Below are 14384 nucleotides of genomic sequence, written 5' to 3' on the forward strand. Positions count from 1 at the left end.
TACAAAGAATGCTTTGGTTCTTCACAGAATGGAACAGTAAGAATGCTTTGGAACACAAATGCTGGAAAAACAGGTAACAAACCGTAACATTGACATGGAAAATCGCAAAATAAACTGGCTGTAAACGAGAGAATTTGAAATCAGAAAAGACAAACCTCTAAGCATTTTCATGAAGAGTAACTCTGACCAGAACACTGGAGTTGAATTAGGTAGTCAAAGAAAATAAAGGAAAGGAAGACCTTCTGCGCAACCAGTTCATTTGAATGAACACTTAATTCAACTGTGGCCAGGAAAAACCAATTTCCAAACCTAAATTTGAAGACTTGAAGTCTCTACTGCCGCTGATTCCAGAAGATGCCAGACCAATGTATCGGTCTTTTTACACCAATAATAGAGTGGAAGACTACATCGATGGGTTCAATGGACAACTTGACTTTGGAATAGAAAGTGAATAATGACAACTTTTGATTTCATTTATGTTTCTTTAATTTTGTTTAGTTACTAAGCAGTATTGTCTTTCATGCTAATTAATGAAAAAGACTTCCAATGGCACCTTTTAATTTTAGGGGTTTTGTTTATAAGATTCATCAAATATATTTTGCTATAATTCATTTTTTACGGTATTGTGATTCAAGCCAGGTGATGAAAAGCTTTAACGTATAAAATACATAATGTCAGGGTTCATTTCGGATTTGTTGTTGTCTTGTAAGCTTTATTATTTCCAATTTTATTCAGTTGTTTTACATTACATCACTATGTTCTGTGCTAATTAGTAAAGAATAAAGTACTTTTTATTGCAAAATCATGCGTATTATTGCTATTCCCTCACACTAAGAAAAGGAATTTCTACAAAACCGTCTTGAAAGCAAAATTAACTGACTTATTTCATAATTCCATAACGTTAATTGTAGATTTCACAAATGTTTTGTTTCTTACGTAACGTTATTTATAACTTCATTTACGATTGTGTGTCCAATATAGTGAAATGGTTATTTCTTGAACTGTAAATTTCAGACACATTGTGTAGTTTACTTATGCTTCATCACAGACTAGTCCTAATGCACTGTTTAGTTATGCATAACGCGATCAAAGGACTTACAAGTCACTTAGTCTGTTGATGCAAAACAAAAATGCACAATCAAAAAACAAACGAAAATAGACTGTCATTTTATTTATTTTTAGCATTGTTTGGTAAGGTTTTACGAACGAGTTCAAAATAATTCTAACTTATTGCAAAAAATTGGGAAAATTTAACAATAAATAGATTTTTAGTCAACTGGAAACTTGGAGTTTAATTATCCCAGAATGATGTTTTGGCGCTTTGTCTAGTGATGCATAACATGGTCCAAATTATGTATGAAAATTTCCTTACCTAAAATCAGGGTTCATAACCTTGTAAAATTACAACATACACTGCATAATCTGGCAAAAACATCCACCTGAGCCTCTACGCACTTACCAACTGAAGACCGTAATGTATCCTTCCTTGCTACAAGATGTTTAACTCAGGTGACCGATGAAGAAATCCACGTGCTTCCTACAGAATCTCACATATTGAAGCGGAACATCTACATGGACTATGTATTGTGCGGTAGCGACACAATGGAAAATGCTATACAGCTGCGAGAACTAAAAGAATTGCTGCAACACGGAGGCTTCCCACTCCGTAAAATGACTTCAAATAACTCATCTGTACTCGAGACCACATCAGCAGAACCCAGATAATCACGTTATCACATGTACAATGTCAATACGCTAGGATTGCTATGGTATCTTTTTCTTGACAAGTTTCAGTTTGAGATCCACATCAAGGAGAACAATAGAGACTCTACAAAACGAAAGGTCCTTTCAATTGAAGAGGTGGATTCCAAAATGCACTAAGTCAATTTTCTGTTATTTTGCATTTTGCGTTTGTAATTGTTTAGAAGGCATCAGTTTTGAGATGAATACTTGCCAAGCGGTTATTAGTCATGCAGATAATCAGATAGAAAAATGGAGGCTTTACCCAAACTGTGCTAAGGTGGTGTTCTTAGTCATAGTCTGCTATAATGTGCATGAGAGGTAGAACACGAGGTGTCCACTTCTTTAGTTTCCACATAGTTCGGTATTACAGTAGTAATATTTTACCACAACATTTCTTGTGGAACCGTGGAACAATGTGTGATTTTGATTTAGAGTATTTAGTTAATGAACTGGAAAATAAGAGTAGGAAGAGAAAACTAAATCCAGAAAATTGGGACAAAAACAAACGCAAGTATGCTCGGAATAGTAGTAGTGCCCATGACATTCCTAGCAAAGACTTCAATCATTATATAACAAAACAATACATAGCAGGAGATTTGAATAAAGAAGATATTGTTTATTTTCACAATAAGTTGTATATTCTTAAAAACAAAACCTGAGCAAGACAATTTTCTTGTCAAATATATGAGGGTTACAAAACCTAAAACTCGCCGGCCAAGAAACAAGACCAATCCAAGGCCAAGATTAGGAAGAAAACTGGACATATCATACATGTGTGGAAAAAACTTTGCTTCTATAACGAAAATAACGATGAGGAGATTGAATGGTATAGCAAAGTATTGCTCAGCAAATGGTGAAAACAGCCCTGAGAGGAGAGGAGGCTCTTGAATTGGACTTAGGGATGTGGAGATTTCACAACCAATATCTGATTTCCTGAAGACACTGAAGTGCAGGGAAAGTCACTATGGTCGGGAGGGAAAAGAATCCATGTTTACATAGACCCTTCTCTTTCTGTTATGAAATGTTGGCAACTTTGGAAGACCAAAAGAAATGACAAAGGAAATCCAAGTGCATCATTCAGACTAAGCTTTTTTTCCTAACCAAATTTAACATATGATTTGGAAATCCAGAAAGAGATATCTGCTCATTTTGTGAGGATTGCAAAGTTCAAGTCAAGAATTCCAGAAGCCTAGGTGAAAAAACGGAATGGATGACAAGATCATCAATCAATCACTCCTGATCTGCATTTAGGGCAGTCGCCCAGGTGGCAGATTCCGTATCTGTTGTTTTCCTAGCCTTTTCTTAAATAATTGCAAAGAAATTGGAAATTTATTGAACATCTCCCTTGGTAAGTAATTCCAATCCATAACTCCCCGTCCTATAAACGAATATATTCCCCAATTCATCCTTTTGAATTCCAACTTTATCTTCATATTGTGATCTTTCCTACTTTTTAAGACACCCCTCAAACTTATTCGCTTGCTGATGTCCTCCCACGCCATCTCTCCACTGACAGCTCAGAACATACCACTTATTACATGTCATAAACCTCATGTTTTATCCGTATTGAAAGTTGTTCACTTTCATTGGATTTTATATTACATACCACTTAAGTCCAGCAACTCGTCTCCTTCCTCTCAAGTCTTCCCAGCCTAAACTTGGCAACATGTTTGTAACGCTACTCTTTTGTTGGAAATCGCCCAAAACAAATTGAGCTGCTTTTCTTTGCATTTTTTCCAGTTCCTCTATCAAGTAATGCTGGTGAGGGTCCCATACACTGGAACCATACTCTAGCTGGGGTCTTACCTGAGACTTATATGCCTTCCCCTTTACATCCTTACTACAACCCCTAAATACCCTCATAACCATGTGCAGAGAGAGATCTGTACCCTTTATTTACAATCATATTTATGTGATTACCCCACTGAAGATCTTTCCTTATATTAAGACCTAGGTATTTACAATAATCCCCAAAGGGAACTTTCACCCTATCAGCGCAGTAATTAAAACTGAGAGGACTTTTCCTATCTGTGAAACTAACAACCTGATTTTTAACCCCATTTATCATCATACCACAACATTATCGAGGTCATTTTGCAGTTGCTCACTATCTTGTAACTTATTTATTACTCTGTACAGAATAACATCATCTGCAAAAAGCCATATCTATGATTCCACTTCTTTACTCATCTCATTGATATATATAAGAAAACATAAAGGTCAAATAATACTGCCTTGAGGAATTCCCCTCTTAATTATTACAGGGACAGATAAAGGTTCCCCTACTCTAATTCTCTGACTTCTAATTTCTAGAAATATAGCAACCATTCAGTCACTCTTTTGCCAAGACCAATTGCACTTATTTTTGCCTGTAGTCTCCCATGATCTACCCTATCAAATGCCTTAGATAGGTCAATCATGATAACAGTCCATTTGACCTATATCCAAGATATCTGCTATATCTTGCTGGAATCCTACAAGTTGAGCTTCAGTGGAATAACCTCTCCAAAACCCAAACTGCCTTCTATCAAACCAGTTATTAATTTTGCAAAAATGTCTAATGTAATCAGAAAGAATGCTATCCCAAAGCTTACATGCAATGCATGTCAAACTGACTGACACGTAATTTTCAGCTTTATGTCTATCACCCTTTCCTTTATACACAGGGGCTACTATAGCAACTCTCCATTCATTTTGTATAGCTCCTTCATGCAAAAAATAATCAAATAGGTACTTCAGATATGGTAATATATCCCAACCCATTGTATTTAGTATATCCCCCGAAACATCAATTCCAGCTGCTCTTCTAGTTTTCAACTTTATATCTTACTGTATATGTTATTGTTGTCATAGGTAAATTTTAATACTTCTTTAGTATTACACACCACTTCTATCTGGACATTACCCTTGTAACTAACAAGCTTTACATACTGCTGGCTGAATACTTCTGCCTTTTGAAAATCCTCATACACACTCCCCTTTTTCATTAATGATTCTTGGAATATCATTCTTGGAACTTGTTTCTGCCTTAAAGTACCTATATACACTTTTCCATTTTTCACTGAAATTTGTATGACCGCCAATTATGCTTGCCATCATGTTATCCTTAGCTGACTTCTTTGCTAGATTCAATTTCCTAGTCTCTCTCTTTTAGTCCAACGCTTCATAAGGGTGTAGTGGCATCATGCGACAATCCTTCTGGTGATCTTCCTCCAGGAGTCTCTGCTTTGGGCATGGTGACTTGCTTGCTGTAAGCTCATCCTGGTCAAGTTCTTGATCTGGTCCATCCATCGTAACAGTGCACGTCCTCTAGGTCTTCGGCCTTCGACTTTTCCCTCTATGATAAGTATTTCCATTGCCTGCTGTCTTCTGGCAATATGACCAAAATATCTGAGTTGTTTTTGGTTGATAAGGGTCGACAATCTTGTTCTGATGCCAAGTTGTTGCAGGATCGATTCATTAGTACGATGTGCTGTCCATGGTATTCGCAGTAATCTCCCATAGCACCACATTTCTAGAGCATCAATCCTGTGGCGATCCGCCGTCTTCATCGTCCCAAGTTTCTGCTGCATAGGTCGCAATAGGGAAGATCAGAGTTCGAATGACGGTGAGCTTTGTCTTGGAAGTGATGGAGGTGTCCTTCCAGACGGGAGTAAGTTTTTCTATTGAATTTCTCGCAATCACAATGCGCTTACGGATCTCAGGTTCACAGTCTCCAGTATTTGTGACTATAGATCCTAGATACTCGAAGTGACTGACAACCTCATACAAATGCAAAGAGGGGAAGAACTCCACCTAATCACTGTTTATTATTATTATTATTATTATTATTATTATTATTATTATTAAAAATACAGGACCGGTTTTGACCCTAGCGGGTCATTCTCAGCTGCACATACATATAACACGTACAACTGCAAACATTACCATATTTAGAAAGGAATATCATGTGACTGTAACATGTCAGGTTGTACTCATGAGTAGGGCATTCGTCAAATTGCGCATCTGAAAAAAGTGAGTATTCCTAAACTTAAAACTAACTTATAAGTATTCATAAAATAAAAACAACATGTGCATAAAACACTTTCATGCTTGTGAATGTCAGAGTTCCTTGCACTGTTTCTTAATTCTTCAGTTTGAGAGCTATCATTAAGCTTATAAATTACGATGACAACCTCATAATCCACAATTCTTGTTATGGCAGGTCTGTTGTTATTAAAAATGTCTACAATCATCACTTTGGTCTTTTTATTGTTGATTTCAAGAGCATATTCTCTGCTTTGCTCGGCTAACCTCCACATGATGGCTTCTAGTTCATGATCATCTGTTGCAATTATCACAGTGTCATCCCCACATCTGAGATTGTTAATTTTCCTGCCACCAACTGTGATGCCGTCACTCCAGTCTTCGAGAATCTCCCTCATAATGTACTCAATGTATACACGAGGGGGAAAGAATGCAACCTTCTTGCACTCCAGCACTGGTAGAAACGATGTCTGAGAAGTCACCATTAACTCTCACTGTCACAGTGTTCGAGGAGTACAATTGTTGAATCAGGTACACTCAAATGTCTCGGCGTCCCCATCTCAATGAGTATAGCCGAGAGCTTTGACCATTTTACCTTGTCGAAGGCTTTCTTGTAGTCCACAAAGTACAGGAACATCTTGATATTGTACTCCCTTGTCTTCTCTATGAGCTGCCGGATGTTTAGGATCTGCTCAGGAGTTCCTTTGCCTGGAACAAACCCGATTGTTCTTCTGAGATTTATGGAAGTAAGAAGGTCTTCAGCCTTTCGTTCAGCACTGTGAGCATGATTTTACTGGCATGGGAGATAAGGGCTATTGTTCGATAGTTTGCACAGTCAAGTGGAGAACCTTTCTTGAACAATGGTACGAAGACAGAGTGACACCACTGGTCTGGCCAATTTCCAAACGTCCATATCTTCTGACATAACTTGTGGAGGATGTCGACACCTAGGTCACCCATGTTCTTTAGGATTTGAGCAGTGATTCCATCTTGGCCTGGTGCTTTCTGGTTCCAGAGCTTTTTATTGCATGTTCCACTAAATCTCTAAGGATCATTGGTTCAAAGTCTGTTGGGTTCTGGTGACCTGGCATTGGTTGTGGGTCATCAATGAACAGCTTCATGCAGTATTCTCTCCATACTTTGGCGATGCCCACTGCATTTGTGATGATATTCCCTTGGTCATCTTTAATAGTCTGAGTCTTAGGCATAAACTCTCGTGCTAAGTATTCCACCTTGTCGTATAGTTCTGCGCTGTGATTTTTGATCGCATGTGCCTCTAGTTCTTCACACAGTTTCTTAATGTGTTCATTCTTGTCTCTTCTACAAGCGTGTTTGATATTACTGTTCATTTTTTTCATTAGTCATCCTTGATGTTCTGGATCTGTAACGGAGGCAGATTTTATGTCTCATTTCAACCAGTGCCAAAGTTTCGTTAGTCAAGCAGTGTTGTCGCTTCACTACGGTGTTCATCTTTGGGACCTTGTTCGCTGCATTTGTGATCCATTCTTCACTTCTCTTCCAAACGATGTCACAATTTCCCTCTAGGTCAGGTGGCCCAGTGCATCGCAGCGTTTCTTGGAAAGCAATTGGCTCAGGGGCCGCTAACTTTTTTGAGTTTATTTTGACGACTAGTTTGCTCAATTTAATTGTAAGGTAGGCCCACAGTAAACGATGATACGATCCGCATTCGGCACTAGGTCTTGTTTTCACATTACGGAATGAGGTTCTCCATCTTTTATCGACGAAGGATGCAATCAATTTGGTTCTTAAAAATGGCCCTTCGGGGAGGTCCACGTAAAGAAAAGACGTTTGTGGTGTTTAAACATGGTATTCATAATAGAAAGATTGTTGTCGGTTGCAAACTGTATCAACCGATTGCCTCACTCATTACGTGCACCCAGGCCATACTGTCCTACAGTTTCTCGCAGGTGATTGTCCATCGAGGTGGTTCCTAATTTTGCATTGAAGTCTCCCCATATGATGGTAATACCTCTTGGTTTAAGTGATGCTATTGTATTTCCCATGTCTGCATAGAAGTCTTCAATCTCTCGGCCATCTGCAGCAATGGTGGGTAGATATACCTGGATCAGGTATAGTTTATATGGTTTGGTGTTGAGAGTGAGGGTCAGTATTCTTCCATTGATAGGTCTGTATTCCTCAACATATTGGGATATCCGCTTATCAACAAGAAACGCGACGCTATTCTGACCTGTATCATTTGTCCCGGCGATGTATATTACATGGTCATCTGTTTCAAAATGCCCACATCTTTTCCAGTGAGTTTCTGACAGTCCACAAAGGTCGATTTGATGTTTCTTTAGTTCTCTTTCTACAATGCGAAGTTTTCCTGTCTGAAGTAACCCTCTCACATTCCATGTAGCTATTGCTTTACCTTCGCGAGGTTGGTCTGCATTTGGTCGATCAGTAGCAGGTTTACTGTGCAAGGCCTGATCGTTCACCTCTGCACGTCCGGTCGCACATGTCAGATTGTTCGGCCCAGACCCAAACTGACGCCGATCGCTACTCGGGTCGTGCAGCATACCAATATTCATTGCTTGACTGTGCATGATGCGCTCATGGGATGATAATCAGGTAGCTTCCCCTTGCCTTCCTGATCATATGCCGTAGGCCATCCAGTGGCTCTTTCTTCTTTAGGGGCAGTTTCCCACCCCAAGGACAAGAGGGTGCCCTGGACCTCTACCTGCTTGTCCGCCCTCCGGGGAGGCCGTTGGCACTTGGTAAAGGGGGACCACTTATACCGGTGCTCACTCGGTAGACGCAGTTTAATGTCATGCCCAGGACACCGATTTCCCAGTAAGTTCCTTCAATTTCTCCTGCTTTTCTTTATGGGGCCTCTAAATAATAGTTCCTAATTAGCGTCGACCTCTAAGGTTTTTTGCTACCATGTTTTTCCTTCATTCCCACCTATATATAAATGCTCCCTTCACAAAGCTGCAGGTTGGTCTTATTGGGTCTTCTTGGACTTTTTCACTCTCTTCACCTGGTAGTCCTAGAGTGGAGGGTCTAATTCTACCCAGTGCCTCACATTCGAAAAGTATGTGTTCAGCTGATTCCTCTGCTTCATTGCATTTCCTACATATATTGTTTCTTATTACTCTAATTCTATGTAGGTGTTTTTTCAGATGGAGTGTCCTGTCAACAGTCCTACTATGCATCTTATATTTTCTCTGCTGAGTATCAACAGTTCTTCAGTATGCTTCTTGTTTGGTCCTTTTATCAGTTCCATTGCAAGCCTGCATCCTGGAGTATTTTTCTAGTTCTCCATTTGTTTCTTCTGTACCCATCTGCCCATGTAGTGTAGGGCTTGTCCATAGGAAAACCCACATACAGGTTCTGGTCCTACAAATCTGTTTCTGCCCCCTTTCCTGGCCAGATTATCTGCCTTTTCATTTCCTTCTATAAATGCATGCCCCGGTACCCATATTATTTTGGCAATGTTGTCTAACCCCTGTAAGTACCCTGAAACAAGAACTCAATCTACCATCAATTCTCACTGAGCCCAATTGTCAACATAAATGCCTTTGATTGATTTTAATAATCAACCTTTAATTCCATAGCCACCAGTATCGCAAACATCTTTTCCCTCGGTACCCTGTCATATGCTTCCTCTAGTTCTACGAAACATAAACACAACTGCCTATTCCTCTCGTAGCATTTTTCAATTACCTGGCGCATACTGAAAATCTGATCCTGACAGACTCTCTATGGTCCACACTGGTTTTCATCCAACTTCCTCTCAATGACTGATCGCAACCTCCCTTCCAAGATGCCAGTGAATACTTTGCCTGGTATACTAATCAATGAGATACCTGATAGTTGTTGCAATCCTTCCTGTTCCCTTGCATATAGATAGGTGCAATTACTGCTTTTGTCCAATCTGAAGGTACCTTACCAACACTCCATGCTAATCTTACTACTCTATGATGCAATTTCATCCCTGCCTTCCCACTATATTTCACCATTTCAGGTCTAATTTCATCTACTCTTGCTGCCTTATGACAATGGAGTTTTTTTTACCATCCTTTCCACTTCCTCAAGTGTAATTTCACCAACATCATTTTCCTCCTCCCCATAAGCTTGGCTGTTTGCAACACCACCAGAATGATTTCGTTTTACATTGAGAAGATGTTCAAAATATATTCTCTCCACCTCTCCAGTGATTGCCTGGATCTTTTACGAGTTTACCTGAATAACGCAAAACACTGTTCATTTCCTTATTCCCTCCCTTCCTAAGATTCTTTTTTACTGTCCAGAAAGGTTTCCCGGCTGCTTGACCTAGCCTTTTGAGGTTATTACCAAAATCTTCCCACAAGTTCTTTTTGGATTCAACAAATATTTGTTTCACTCTGTTTCATCTACGTACAAATCGATGCCTGCCTCGACCCTTGTTTGGAGCCATTTCTGATGAGCCTTCTTTTCACGTTTACAAGCTGCTCTCACTTCATCATTTCACCAAGATGTTTGCCTTTTCCCATCTTTACACACAGTTGTTCTTAGGCATTCCCTTGCTGTTTCTACTACAGCATCCCTGTATGCCACCCATTCACTTTCTATATCCTGAACATGCTTACAGTCTACTGTTCGAAACTTCTCACTAATCATATCCATGTACTTCTGTCTAATTTCCTCATCCTGGAGATTTTCTACCCTCATTCGTTTGCAGACAGATTTCACTTTCTCTACCCTAGGCCTAGAGATACTTAGTCACTACAGATCAGTAGGTGGTCTGTATCATCGAAAAATCCCCGGAAAACTCAAACATTCCTAACAGATTTCCTAAATTCGAAGTCGGTTAAGATATAGTCTATTACTGATCTGGTACCCCTAGCCTCCCATGTTTATGCTAAACCCATACTAGCACAGAAGTCCAGCAAACGCTTCCCATTCCCATTAGCTTCCATATCTTCCCCACATTTACCAATCACCCTTTCGTATCCTTCAGTTCTATTCACAACTCTTGCATTGAAATCGCCCATTAGCACTATTCTATCCTTGCTATTGACCCTGACCACGATGTCACTCAATGCTTCATAAAACTTGTCAACTTCATCCTCATCTGCACCCTCACATGGTGAATACACGGAGACAATTCTAGTTCTAATTCCTCCAACTGACAAATCTAACCACATCATTCGCTCATTTACGTGCCTAACAGAAACTATGTTGTGTGCAATGATATTCCTGATAAAGAACCCTACCCCAGACTCTGCCCTTCCCTTTCTAACACCCGTCAAGTACACATTATAATCTCCTATCTCTTCCTAGTTATCTCCCCTTACCCGAATATCACTTACACCTAGCACATCCAGATGCATCCTCTTTGCTGACTCAGCCAGTTTTACTTTGTTTCTTTTATAAGCCCCATTAATATTGATAGTTCCCCATTGAATTCCATTTCGTTCGCCAAGTTGTTTCCAAGGAGTCCCTCGCCTGTCAAATGGGAGTGGGACTCCGTTACTCCCATAGGTCCAAAGTGTTCTGAGCTCAGTAAATTCATGAAGCAGGATGCTTCCCTACTTGCACATAGTCCAAGTGAGGATCTCTCCTCGAACGGGTTATGGACCACCGGTGAATTGTATAGTCCTAGCCGCCTGAGCACAAGGAGGGCCATGACTCAGAGTATGTCCGAGATGCCCACTCCCATTCCATAGCAACTGGTATCCCGACTTTCAGGACCACTTACTAGGCCACTCAGCCATTGCCCATAGTTCACGAACTAGGACGTAACTACAGTAACCCAAACTAATTTATAACAAGCCTCAAAGAGGCTTGAAAGAAAATTAACATATGGTAAAAGACTAGTAAAATGTTGGTTTTAAGGACTATGCTATGAATGAGAAGTTTACAATTGGTGATAGTATTTGCAATACTGACACTGGAAGACTACTATTATAAGTAAAATGAATAAAGCAACAGCTTTTTATAGACAAGTGGTAAAATTGCTAAAAAATGATGTTGACCGACTAGCGTTTAGAACTAGATAATAATTAGAATGACGATCAAAATCGTATTTTATAAAACATAATGTTGAATAAAATCATGTTGAAAGATGGTCAAGTGACCTGTAATTATTTGTTTACGTAAGATAAAAATCAAAAGTCAATAGCATATGGTGGTGATGTGGTTTATTTTGATGAAGAAGTACGAAGTTGTAGTTGAAGGTTAATATACAATGTTGATATTGGATCTATGTGGACCATCTCATTTGATATGATGCTATAACGTTGTTAAGGCATGTAGGTTTGTTGACATGCTGGTCGAAAAGGCAATGTGACAGATGAATGTAACTAACATGTTGAATGTTGGATCAAAAATAGAATCTGTAAAAAGGAAGCCAGAAGCGTGGTGGTAATTATATGAAAAGAAAAAAAAAAAAAAATGAAAGAATCGTAACAAATTTTAGGTGGAAATCTTGTACACTTACCAAAACAAGCAAAATTCACATTCACTAACCATTGTATTCATCCAATTACCAATTCCTTAATGAAGCACGATTTAAAAATAGTCTACACAATAAAAAACATTAACCGTAACTTATTCTTTAATCATAACTGTCACAGGTGAACAATGTAGAGGAAGTGGAAAATGTTTATTGAAGACTTTATTTGTAAAGTGTGGTAATATGTTTTATTTGTAATGACCTAACCTGTACTGTGTAACATTTGTGTGTATAAATAGTAGATTTCAGTTCTGCTATTTTTTCTTTTTTTGCTAGGGGCTTTATGTCGCACCGACACAGTTAGGTCTTATGACGACGATGGGATAGGAAAGGCCTAGGAGTTGGAAGGAAGCAGCCGTGGCCTTAATTAAGGTACAGCCCCAGCATTTGCCTGGTGTGAAAATAGGAAACCACGGAAAACCATTTTCAGGGCTGCCGATAGTGGGATTCGAACCTACTATTTCCCGGATGCAAGCTCACAGCCGCGCGCCTCTATGCGCATGGCCAACTCGCCCGGTTCTGTACTTAATGGAAGTATCCAGACAGTTACATGAATTTTGGAACAGGGTGTGTTGCCTTTTGTTGGTTATGTGTTCTAGAAGGCATTTTCTAACTATTCTGGAAATGGAAGATTCGCGAACGTGCGTACTCGAGAAGTTTATTTAAAGTTCGCAACTGAAAGTAGGAATTGTGATTGGTGAAACTAGGTGGCGATGGGCAGACTCATGCATTTTGATTGGCTACTCCAAGGCCAGGGTTTATCTATATATAGAGAGCAAAGCTGCGTTCGTAATAATGCGGTCTTGTCTTGGCCTGGTATGCCTTAGTCTGTCTTGGTCTGTCTGAAGTTTTACGTCGTGTGCGATGCTTCGCTACCGAGATGGGCCACCTTTGGATAAGCACTCTTGAATTCCGTTCCGGCTAAAATTTCCGTCGGGTAAGCACTCTTGAATTCCGTTCCGGCTAAAATTTCCGTTACGTTCTGTTGCTATTTCGTATAGGAGTCTGCCCTAGCCCAACCTAGATTCGCCAAATTAATTATTTATGACGCCTTAGCTTTTCAGCTGGGCTTGCCTGTTTGTTTTCGAGGCATTCCCATTTCTTATTTCACTAAATATGTAGATTGTAATTTAATATATTTACCTTGGGGTTTCCCTCTGGTAGTTCAGTGTCACTTGATGTACGCTAGAGTTTAGGAGAGTACGTTCACTTCACTGTAAATTGTAATTGCTTTTTACGTTGCTTTTAACCTACTAAATTGCATTGTACAACTGGATTTGTAAGTAGATGTATAGTTGGTTTGAAGTTTGAAACTTGTAGTGAAGCCATTATCAAAGAACCTCTAAGATATGTGTATCACGGAGCTTATAGTGCGTAAGTTGTAAGTTAGTGGATTTTGTTTCGGAATGTATTTGTAAAATTTCACTTGTAAATAACATTTTTCAAATTTAAGGATCACGGTTGATTTATTTCGGAATCTGCAATCCAAGCCATGTCCATGCCCTCGGTAAGTCCTGCCTGTTTCCACTTTCCTGGTTTATTGTCCACTAGTTGGCCCTACTGATATTTACGTATGTTTTGTTCCGCGGAGATCCGCGTAATTTCAGCCAATGTTTCTCCGAGTGTGTAGTGGTTTCTGATATCGTGAAGTTGCTCTTACCTTCCCCCCTTTACTGTTTTAGTGCTTTGTTTTGTATAACCACTGTAGTAGCAGTTACAATAACTCTATTAACGTCACTGATAATCGCTACTCTGGATAAGGTATATACAGATTAAAATGCTTTACATGTCATTTTTGTTATGTTGGCTGAACTGGCCGCAGCTTTTCAACCAGATACGCCGAACATTACAATGTACAAAGACACAAATTCTCTGCAATGGCCAACCACATGAGGGACACATGGCATAAATTCACTACAATAGAACAGGACCTTCATAAACTCGAAAGAATTTAAAAAAAGTAAACTGATGACAGAATACGAAAATATATTCATATTCCTCGACCAGCAGTTTAACAAAGATAAGAATTTAAACAATATCATTGATAAAAAAAGGCCCCTTGTACGAAAAGATTTTATTACTATTACAAGAATCAATTCCCCTCACCAATACATTCTTCAAAATTTTCGACCTTAAATTAACAAGCACTCCCACC

The 14384-nt window shown here is 39.2% G+C and overlaps 1 protein-coding gene across 5 annotated transcripts in view; it reads right to left on the reverse strand.

The window, feature by feature from the left end:
• p120ctn (adherens junction protein p120) overlaps window positions 1-14384 on the reverse strand; it is a 914089-nt gene that overhangs the window by 749098 nt on the left and 150607 nt on the right. The gene's annotated exons all lie outside the window — the stretch shown is intronic.

Source organism: Anabrus simplex, chromosome 2, assembly GCF_040414725.1.
Source record: "Anabrus simplex isolate iqAnaSimp1 chromosome 2, ASM4041472v1, whole genome shotgun sequence".
NCBI classification, from domain to species: Eukaryota; Metazoa; Arthropoda; class Insecta; order Orthoptera; family Tettigoniidae; genus Anabrus; species Anabrus simplex.